This window comes from Melopsittacus undulatus, chromosome 13 (genome assembly GCF_012275295.1).
Source record: "Melopsittacus undulatus isolate bMelUnd1 chromosome 13, bMelUnd1.mat.Z, whole genome shotgun sequence".
Lineage (NCBI taxonomy): Eukaryota > Metazoa > Chordata > Aves > Psittaciformes > Psittaculidae > Melopsittacus > Melopsittacus undulatus.
Window position 1 is genome coordinate 11,665,468 of NC_047539.1, and position 11,449 is coordinate 11,676,916.

Sequence of the window (11,449 nt, forward strand, 5' to 3'; positions counted from 1 at the left end):
AGGATGAGAAACAGCAGCTCCTGCCCTTGTGTCCTGCCCCAGCCCTACCCCCAGTAGCTTTAGAGACGGTAGCTCAACTCCAGCAAAACCCACCAACTGCAGCACAGGTTCCATTGGCTTCCTGCAGATCAGGACTTCAATGGCTCACTGCAAACACACGTTTTGCCTTTCCCCCAGCAGAAAGAACTCTACCACCACCAGTCGGAAATGACAACAGGACCTAATCATCAAGCTGCTTGGGTGAGCTGGAGGCAAGTCAGCCACAAGCACGTGCCCTCTTCAAATAGCACGTCAAACAGCAAGGAAAAGGCCAGGGAAAGGATACCTTTTGATGGCAAGACTTCACCCATGTCCCGAAGCTGGGCAGTCCGGGGGCCGCCTCATCTCCCGAGGCCTCGCCAGCCTTTGCTTGCTGCTGAGAGACTCTTCTGCCTCTCTGACCAGCTTGGGATTACGAGATGCTACCACTCTGCTCTGGAATCCATCCGCCCTTCTGGAGGACCTCATGGGCCGGGGGGTCTTGCCACTGGCCATGTCGCAGAGCTCACCTGGAAGAAGCAACAATTGGACAATCCACAACCCCAGAACCTTAAAACCCCACACCCATGGAAGCCTGGAACCCACAACCTTAGGGAAGGGCCCTTAAAACCTCACCCACTCCCAACCCCTGCCAGGGCCATAGACACCTTCCACTAGAGCAGCTTGCTCCAAGGCCCATCCGACCTGGCCTTGAACACTGCCAGGGATGGGGGCAGCCACAGCTTCTCTGGGCAATCTGTGCCAGGGCCTCGCCATTCCTGGCACACCCAAAGGACACAGCCGTGTCTCCAGCCTCTGGCATCCTTCCTAAGCACAGAACGCAGGGATGGCCTCCCCACCCTCACTCATCATTAGACCACATTTAGGCTCCATTCATAGACGTAAAACCCCACAACAGACAGCCCCTGAGCCAAAACAGCCTTTTGCTCTGGGTGCAGTCCCACCAGCCACGGAGACACACCAGGGGCTGCTGGCACTTCTCACCCTTTCTGCAAGGAGCCTTCTGCTGATGTTTCTAACTAACTCAGCACAGAGCTCAAGACTCTGGTTAAGAACCAGAGTTTCTCAAGGCTACTTTGCCTGCTTGAAGTTACAAAGATTAGCTGGCAAAAACAGCTCCTTCCAGGCAGGAAACCACCCCACTGCCCAAGAGCACTTCTCCATGCAGAAGGATGCCCTCATTGTCACTTGGTAACACCCAAACTCGAGGCTCCCTACAGGCATTCCAGGCTGCCACAGCAGGAAAGAAGCAGGAAACCATCAAAGGCACAGGAGCAATTACCTCAAATCTAAGGAAAATCCAGGAGGATATTCCCTCCTGCTTCCCTGTGTTCCACAGCACCTCTGTTGTGTGCACTTGCTCTACACAGCAAGACAGCATCTAGGCAAAGATGGCCATTCCCTGCCCCTCGACTCTCCCCCACACCCTGCACGCAAGGCAATCACTTCATGCCTTTACGCCCAAGACAGCTACAGCACGGCACAAACGGTGTTTGTGGTGCTGGGCCCTTGGCAGCTTCAGGAAACAAGGCTACCGGTTCCTTTTGTTCTTGCAACAAACACCAGAGCTCTGCACTGCCTCTGCTCAGGAGAACCTGCTGCAGCAAGAGCTGGCCTTTAAAGCTGGAAAGAACTGCTTGTCAGGGGAGAAACCTCATGGGGATGATCCAACATTCATCTGATTTCAGGGTTTATTACCGGCTCTTAACTGCCTCATTCGTCCCAATTCTCCAAACTATGATTTCACTTCACTTGAAACGAATCCTGTCGTCACCCCCACAACGCTTATTTCCAGAGGGCTTCCAACCTGCACAGCCCGGCCAGCCCAGCAGCTTCCCCTGAGCCCTGGAGCAAGGCTCTTCCCCAGCCCCAGAGCCCACAGGGACCAGCCTCCCAGAGGAGCAGGAAAGGAGCACAACGGAGCAATCGGGCACATCTCCCTGCAGGGGCAGCACAAACCAGCAACCAGGACACAGCACCCCCTCCAGCCCACCACCCCGGGGCTCCCTGCTCCCCACCTCACACAGACAAGGCTCCCTTTGCTGCAGGACCTACAGCCTAGCTCCAAGTCTCTACCATCGCTGCAAGCCGCACGGCAGTTCCACAGCCCCTTCAAGCCCTTCTACCTGCCCAGCCCTGCTCTTAGCCCAGGGGTGTTTAAATCCTGCGGCTATCACACAACTGCCCCATCCCTGCTGCCAACGGAGCTGCCTCCTCCCTGCCCAGGGCCAGACGCTACCTCAGCACGGGTGATTCACGCTTCTCCTGGAGGATTCCTCCCCGCAGGGCCTTGGCTCCCCAATGCCCTCGCACTGCTCGGCACCTGTGGGCAGCTGGAGGGACAGGAGCCGCCTCGGTGGGGATGCTGCCCACCAGCACAGCAGGGAACTGCTGCTGGGCTGCCAACAGCCAGGGGAACCTGGGCACCAAAGGACAGGGCTGGCACCTGGGCTGCCCAGCCCCTCTCCTCAACGCTCTGGCTTTGCCAGCTAGGGCAGGGTTTCACCAGCGCCTCCACGAAGCAGAGCTCAGAGCCTGACAGGTAGCTCAAGCCTGCTCCTGCCTCAGTGCATTGAGCAGCAGCAGCTCCCTCTATGTCACAATAGGAGAGGTCCACACGCCCCGGAAAGAACATGCTCACCCGCCCGCACCACTTCCACACCAAGGCCACCACCACTTGTGGCTCTGGGATTTCTCCAGCTCCAGGCTGGAGTGGAGACCCTGCTGCTTCCTGCCTTGAGCTCTCTCGCTATCACTGTCGGCCGCCTTGTCTCTCCTCTGCTGGCTTCCACGGCCACTGCAGGGCCTTGCTAAAGTTACAGCCTTGCAGATCCCTGCAGCCCCCCTACGCCTTCAATGTCTGCCCCGCACTGAAGGGCTGCAGCACCATTAAAGTGCACCTTACAGCACCAGTTGTTCACGCTCCGTGAGCGGCAGATAAATTGGTTTATACACTGCACATGAGCCAATCATTTCCCTGCTGCAGGAGTAAAGAAAAAAAGCTTCCACACTGACTACAAAGCAAACCATTTAATTCCTATTTTGCTGGCCCAGGAGGAGCCCACTCACACCAGGCCCATGGCCAGGCTGCCTTTGGGGTGACCCCTCTTGCTGTCCCTGCTGAGCACCCATCCATCACTTTGTACCCATTCAGCCTGCGCACACGGGCACACGCACCAGCCAAGGCCACCCAGCTTCCTGGGGCATCTCAGCTGCCAGGAGCCTCACACGTTTTCAGCACAGCCTTTGCCAGAAACAAAAGCTTCCCATGAGACTCTCGGCCACAGGCAAAGCAAATCCTCACGTCTGCTTGGTGGGGAACATGGAGCCCTCACTTTGAAACCAACACTCAGCATCTGGGGGTTTACAAACCAGCCAGGGAGATGAGCCCCGAGTGCTAACTGGCTCTCCAGGCAGCCAGCCTGTGGAAACACTCCAAAACATGTCCCGCATCATGTCCAGCCACGAATCCAGGTGAAAACTGGAGAGCTCAAGCAAAGGCTTCTCTCCTCCTTTCCTAAATCCAGACAGCATTTCAAATACCCCAGTTTGGAGACCCTGACGTCAGCTGTGCAGTCAAATCTGAACTGAGGAATTGTTTTCCCTCCATCACTTTTTTAAAACAAAACAGAAGTAACTTGGGCCCAACAAGTGTAATGCCTCCTTGCTCTTCTGCTCCCTTCACACTGTGAAACCATTTAACCAGCAGCTGCCTTGCTGCAAATTTCAGAACATTCAAGAAGTTACTCACAGCTCAGGGGCAATCTCTGACACGAGCAGGGCAGCAACCGAGGCTGTGACTGCCAGGACACAGGGCACAGAAAGATGGGCGCATTCTGGATGGAGGTTCGGGCCCAATTCAGCAAGGTACTGGCACCACGTCTCAGGTTAAACAGGAAAGGGGACAGATGTCAGGGGCACTGATAACTGTGCAGCAGCTACAGAATGGTTCAACAGTCATTCCTGGGGTTGACACTGCCTTAATCCTAACTGCCTTGGCCTCATGTCTCCACTGGCAGCTAAAAACCATCAAAGTCACCACGATACTGAGGACAGAAACATCCTACAGTACCCCCACACTGCAGGACCAGGGCTTAGTCAAAGTCACGCAGCCAGAGCAGGGCTCAGTCTCTCTTCCCTCACACCCAGCTCTTCTCTCCCTCCTGCCGGGGCCTTCTCCAGGCCACCCAGCACCAAGACACACCACAGCCTAGGGAGTACAGGCTCCTCCTCTCCTCCCCCAAGATACAGAGCTTCCTTCAGAGCCTGAGCACATGGCAGCTCTTTACTTCCTGGCATCACACACATTTCAAACCATGCTTACACCCGAGCACCCACAGCACAGCAGGATCCTCCCATGGTCAGCTCCAAGGACCACACCAGCTGCCACAAGTGCTCCTTCCCTCCACCTTCTCCTGAGCAAGACAAACAACAGCCCTCACGTGCTTTACTTGCTCCACCACAGCTTGGTTGGCATCTGCAGCTTCAGACATCCTGTGGCAGCTCCATTTGCAGCAGGACTGGGCTCCTGGGCTCCTGCCTTTGCAGCAAGCTGGTCATCCACAGCAGGGCTACTACTTCTCCTGTGGGGCACCTTCAAACACCGGCACGTGGGTCTGTGATTTGAAGCAAGGGAGAGAAAGATCAGACCAGGAGACAAAGGGAGGGGACAAGCCCAGCCCGTGACCTGCCTTTCAACCTGAGCCCACAGGAGCACCGGCCACAACCCCAGCACCTACGAAGCCCCACAGGCTCTTCAGAAGCTGTGAAAGGAGCAGCTTGGGTTATTTATCACTTGGGAAGCACTGAGGGACAGGCCCATCTCTTGCTGCTGACAGGCAGCTGGGGCAGCTCCCTGCAGCACACACGCTGTGCTCAGAGGTGCTGGGCAGGCTGCAGGCACAAGCCCTGCTGTGCAACGAGCTTCCAAACTGAAGCAGGCACCAAGAAATAAAAGCAAAGATGAATGTGGCTTTACCTGCCCCGGGCAGGTGCCTTCACAGGCCCATTACAACCATGTCACAGCCACAACTGTCTGAACTCAAGCAAAACCCCAAAGCAATCGCTGCTCTGCTCAAGAATGGACCACTGGATTGTCTTTTGCTTAGTCAACTATTTGACTGCATTTGTACCTGAAAGTCTTTGGCCAAAAACACTGGGAGTTTTGTCAAACAACAGCTGTGCAGAGGCTCTCCTGGGCTGGAACTCAAGCCAGGGCTTTGATTTTTAAACAGGGCAGCCAGTGCATCCCTTACGAGAGCCTCTGCTCTCTGCCATGCAGGTACTGTCAGACCCTACAGCTCTGATGGGATCGAGACCTCCGTGCTGACTGCCAGCACATCCCCTCTGGGCACTGGGAGCAGAGGGGCAGATCTTCATTTTCCACAGAATCCCAAGGGTTGGAAGGGACCTCAAAAGATCATCTAGTCCAACCCCCTGCAAGAGCAGGGTAACCTAGAGTACATCACACAGGAACTTGTCCAGGTGGGCCTTGAATATCTCCAGTGGAGGAGACTCCACAACCCCCCTGGGCAACCTCTTCCAGTGCTCTGTCACTCTCACAGTAAAGGAGTTCTTCCTGATGTTCACATGGAACCTTCTATGCTCCAGTTTACACCCATTGCCCCTTGTCCTATCCCTGGATATCACTGAAAAAAACCATCATTCTGACACCCACCCTTTACATATCTGTAAACATTGATCCTCACGAGCAGCTGTATTCTCTTCCCTTGTTATTTCCCCTATCATTATTATTATTGGTGGTAGCAGCAGTGGTTTGTGTTATACCTTAGTTACTTGACTTACCTCAGCCCCTGGGAGTTACACTCTTTCCATTCTCCTTCACATCCCTCCGGGATCAGGGGGAAGTTGATTGGCAAGTACATGTTCCATACAGGCCTCGGGCCAGTGAGCACGTAAAAAAGATGAACCATCTGATCAAACAACAGATTAGGAAAATATGTCAGGAAATGAAATTCTATTGGCACCAAGGTTTACCACTGGCTCTATTAAGAATTCAAACTAAACCTTGGTCGAAAGAAGAGGTTAGCCCATTTGAAATTTTATATGGAAGACCATAACAGTCCCAGTTTAAAGCAGGAAGTCTTCAGGAAGTGGCAGAAGGCTATCTGACAATTTTTGGTCAATCTGGGAAAAGAATTGGAGGAGATAAATAAGAGAGTAGCAGGGACAAGAGCAAGAGGTTTGGATTATCCCATTCACCCTTTCAGATCTGGAGACTGGGTTTATGTTAAGAATTTTTCAGGAGATCCTCTACAGGAGAAGTGGAGCGGAACGTACCAGATATCACTGACCACCTTTACAGCAGGGAAGATAAAGGAACAACCTGCTCGGATACAGTATTCAAGAATAAAGAAAGCACCAGAACCAGAGATGTGGCAGATGGAACCTTCAGGACCCTTACGTATGAACTTGCGTCGGTCGTAATTTGGACTCGTATGATAACTGGTGCACAAGCTTGGGACCAGAATTTATACCTGAAATTAATGCAAAATGGTACTGAAGTTTTTAATCGTAGTGGCTGTTGGGTGTGTGCACAGGTGCCTAAATCAGGAGAAAGGCTGGAACTCCCATGAACTGGAGTTCCAATTCCTAACACTGTTTCATGGACAAATCTGTGGGTGAACACTAGCAATTTGTATTCAAACGAAAGGTTAACATTTGGAATAGTTAATCCTAATCCAGGTAATAAATATCACACCTGTGCAAAAAGATGTATTACACCAGGAACCAGGGCAGCAGATCATGCTTGTTCAAATGCCACAGATGTGGGTCACCATTCAAATTGCAACCACACTATTAATATAGATGGTAACCTGGTTCAGTGGTGGCCCATTCCTAAACGGAAAGGATGGTATTGGTTTATGTGGAGAAAATGCTTATGAGACTCTACCCCCCCAGCTGGAAGGGGGCAGGCACCTTAGGTGCTGTAATACCCAATTTTACTATTACCGACAGGTATCCTTCCAGGACCTGGATTAGAACTTCTGCCAGAAGTGATGAAGATTGTTGGAAGAAGTAAATACCCTCAGAGACCACCACATTTTTGTACGCATGCAGGGAACGTTCTGGAAAACAACATAATCCACACGTAGCCTCATGACTATGTATGTATGCCCAGGGACTACATAAGGATGGCCTGTGGAGCAACAGGGGGACACAACGGCAGGAGGAGCTCTCCCCCGTGTCTCCCGGCACCGCAATGAAGAATACCTGATGTCAGCTTGAAAACTGTGTTGGCAAGTTTGTGCCTGGAGTTTTCTCCCAGTCACTGCAATGGGTTCAGCTCTAACAGTTCTTTTCCTCCTTCGTAACAGACAACCTCAAATGAGTTCAGATTGTTTTATAAAGAATGCACAAAAGCTTCGATTATTCCTTCATTGACTTAGGTTTTGTGGTTTGGTTTTGTTGGGGTTTCTTTGTTTTCGTTTCTTTTTTCCCAATTCTTGTCCAGTATTATCCTAAAGTTGTATGAAACCTTCATGGAGATTCTACTGCCCTGATAGCAGAGTATCCCAGACACACTGGGGAACCCCAAATGTGGTTTTACACAGGGTTCTCACACCATACAAACAGTCACGTACCACACACTTGGACCAAACACTACCACCCTCACTACCAATTACTAGTCCTAGTCCCACTCTGCCAGGCGCTCTTGCTACTTCTGCTGCAGTCCTGTTCCTGCCTATTGATTCAGATGTGCCTGGACCAGTCCTGCAAGAGACACTGACTAATGCTGGGCGGGACAGTGGGAGGGTTTCAAAGACATGCTGGAGGGGCTGGGATTCTGCCATTATTTCTGCTGGGCTGCAATACCCCTTCTCCTTCACAGACAGCTCTAAGATACCCTAAAGAAAAGCCCTAGATCCAGGGCTGGGCTGAAGCTTCCAGCAAAAATCCACCACCTCATCACATTACAGGGCACACAGAAATATACAGACACACATATACAAATAAAAGATATGTGGCACTGCAGCCACTCCAAGCCCTACAACAGGCACCACAACTGCTACCTCAGCAAGAGGTGGCACAGCTATTTCAATGTCAGCAACAGGCACTGAGGCTACTCCAACCCCTGTGACAGGCACTGCCCAAAGGTGACTGAGGAGCTGTTGGTAGAGCTGTCTTGGAGACAGAGGAAATGCAGCAGTTCTGCCTTGCCTGGTCTCTCACAGGATCCTTCTGTGCTGGGGCTGCTGAAGGGAGAAGAACAACAAGTGCCAATCACTACCACAGCAGTGCACCGGTGGCAAGATGGCACCAACCCAGACTCCCCGATTGCCATCCATGAGCTGATGCATTGATTGGAGAGCCCAGGAGTGCTCAGCAGGACCCACTCACCCTTCAGGAGCCCCACAGGTCCCGTGCACAACCCACATGACAGTCTGATTGTAAACTGCATCAGTGACCCAAGGAAGAACAATTGCAGATGGGGCCCTGAGCAACAACAGCCTCTGAACAAATGAACCAGGAGATAGTTCATGCCCTTGGGCAGTGCGCACTGGGCAAGATGTGAAATGTGCTCTGCACCGCACTGGGGAGAATGGGCTTACCTGGAGCCTCTGGCAGAAAGCTCCAGCACAGACTCCAGGTCGACCCCTCGGCTTTTGGAGTCGGGGATACACAGGATCCAAGGCTGGTTATATCCCCTGAAAAAGAGATCCTGGCAGCTCTGGAGGGTTTCGAGCTGCTTCAGAACTGATGGGCACTGAAGCACAGCTCCTCCTGGCACCCCACTTGCCCGTGCTGGCCTTCATGTGCAAAAGGAAGGCCTACACATCAGGAAGTATCCCCTCCTGGCTCTTCGGCTCTGGGCGCAGGGGCCAATTGTTCGTGCCCCTCTCTGCTGCCAGGCAGCCGAGGGCAGGCACTGCATTAGCTGCTCAATGGCCAGGCCTGCCACATTTCTGTCAGCTGCATCAGGGCCTGAACCTCACTGGGAAAACACAATCCAATAGTACCTTCAGCTACTTCAAGCCTTATCACATCCAGCTGCTGCTTTCTAGGAAGGAAAAGGAAGGAAGGAAAAGGAAGGAAGTAAGGAAGGAAAAGGAAGGAAGGAAAAGGAGGGAAGGAAGGGAAAGGAGGGAAGGAAGGGAAAGGAGGGAAGGAGGGAAGGAGGGGGAGAAAGGGGAGAAAGGGGAGAAAGGGAGAAAGGGAGAAAGAGAGAAAGAAAGGGAGAAAGGGAGAAAGAGAGAAAGAAAGAAAGGGAGAAAGAGAGAAAGAAAGAGAGAAAGAAAGGGAGAAAGAAAGGGAGGAAGAAAGGGAGAAGAAAGGGAGAAAGAAAGGAAGGAAGGGAGGGAGGAAGGGAGGGAAGAAGGGAGGGAGGGAGGGAGGGAGGGAGGGAGGGAGGGAGGGAGGGAGGGAGGGAGGGAGGGAGGAAGGAAGGAAGGAAGGAAGGAAGGAAGGAAGGGCATGAGAAGAATAAAAGGGTAGGGATCTGCACAGAGATGGAGAAAGAAGCAGCAGGGAAAGAGGAAGAGAGGTAAACAGTGGGAGAGGGAGCAGGGCAGAGAGAAGTAAGGACTACGGGATTGACAGAGATCATCAAAAGACGTGGTGGGTAGAGGAAAGGTGAGTGGGTAAAAAACAAATAGGGGCAGGGAGAGCTTGCTAGCAACACCAAACTGTGTGGTTCGGTCGATACACTGGAGGGAAGGAATGCCATCCAGAGGGACCCTGACACGCCTGAGAGGTGGCCAATGCCAACCTCATGAAGTTCAACCAAGCCAAATGCAAGCTCCTACACCTGCGTCACAGCAATCCCAGCAATCCCAGCTACAGGTTGGGAGCAGAAGAGACTCAGAGCAGCCCTGTCCAGAAGGACTTGAGGGTGTCAGTCAAGGAGAAAATGAACATGACTGTGTGCTCACAGCCCAGAAAGCCAACAGTGTCCTGGACTGCATCAAAAGGAGCGTGACCAGCAGGGCGAAGGAGGTGATCCTGCCCCTCTGCTCTGCTCTTCTGAGACCCCACTTGCAGCACTGGGTGCAGTTCTGGTGGTCGCAACATAAAAAGGACACGGAGCTGTTGGAACAAGTCCAGAGCAGGCCACGAGAACGATCAGGGGCTGGAGCAGCTCCTGTATGGAGACAGGCTGAGAACACTGGGGTCTTCAGCCTGGAGAAGAGAAGGCTGCATGGAGACCTCAGAGCAGCTTCCAGTGTCTGAAGGGGGCCTATAAGGATGTGGGAGAGCAACTCTTCATCAGGGACCAGAGTGACAGGATAAGGGGTGATGGGTTCAAGCTGAAATAGGGGAAGTTCAGGTTAGATATAAGGAAGAAGTTCTTCCCTGTGAGGGCAGTGAGGGGCTGGCACAGGCTGCCAAAGGAACTTGGGAATGCTCCATCCCTGGCAGTGTTCAAGGCCAGCCTGGACAGAGCCCTGGGTGACATGGTTTAATGTGAGGTGTTCCTGCCCATGGCACAGGCTTGGAACTGGATGATCTGAACGTCCTTTCCAACCCTAACTATTCTAGGATTCTAAAACCAGAGCAACAAACAAGACTAACAACTAAGAGAAAGAGAAGTGCAGGAGCAAGGAGCAGCTCAGAGGGATGGAGAAAGAAAGAGAAGTATCAGAAGCCCTGCAGAGTGATGGAGGAAGGGTCTGGGAGCAGCAGACACAGCCAGAGAGAGGAGAAGTAGGCAGGGAGAAAGACAGAGATGGTGGGATACAGAATGAGCTGCAAGCAGGAGAAGGGGCTGGTAGAGAGACAGAGAAAGAAGGACTTGGAGAAGAGAGGGACGTGGAGGACAGCACAGGAATAGAAGAGAGGTCTGGGGAAGGGAGACAATGACAGCAAGGGGAAAGGGAGCGGGAGCTTGGAGAGATGAGAGGCAGACACGGCCCCAAGGGCCGGGCACTCACCACAGCTCCCGCTCTCCGTCCTGCCAGGGAACCTCTTCAGCCCAGGCCCTTCTTTCTCTGCCTCTCTGTGCTCTCCCCTTTCCTCCTGTGCAGGCCCAGGGCCAGCTGCAGGCCGCAGGCCGGGCTGGGGCAGCTCTCGGCGCTCTGGCAGTCGGGGTGCCCGGTGCCTGTGCCCACAGCGGGGCTGTCTCCATCTCCACAGGGGCTCGCTCACCTCAGCGCTGGCCCCGGCCCTCCCCTCAGCACAACCTGCAAGCCCCAGCACCAACATGGCCGCCGGCAGCCCCAGCACTACAGCTCCCAGCATGCCCCGGGGCGCTCCTCCTGCTGCCAGGCCCTGCTGGGCCACCGTCCCCTGGCCATAGGCCAGAGGGAGCAGGAGAAGGGCAGGAGCCGGAGAGGTGAGGAGCTCACCTGTGGGCTGGGGCTGTGCTGGGGTTGGTCCATGTCCCGTCTGCTTCTGCCCCACTTGTCAGCACAACCAAACATCTGCTTGTGTCCCTTACCAGTAGAGCTGA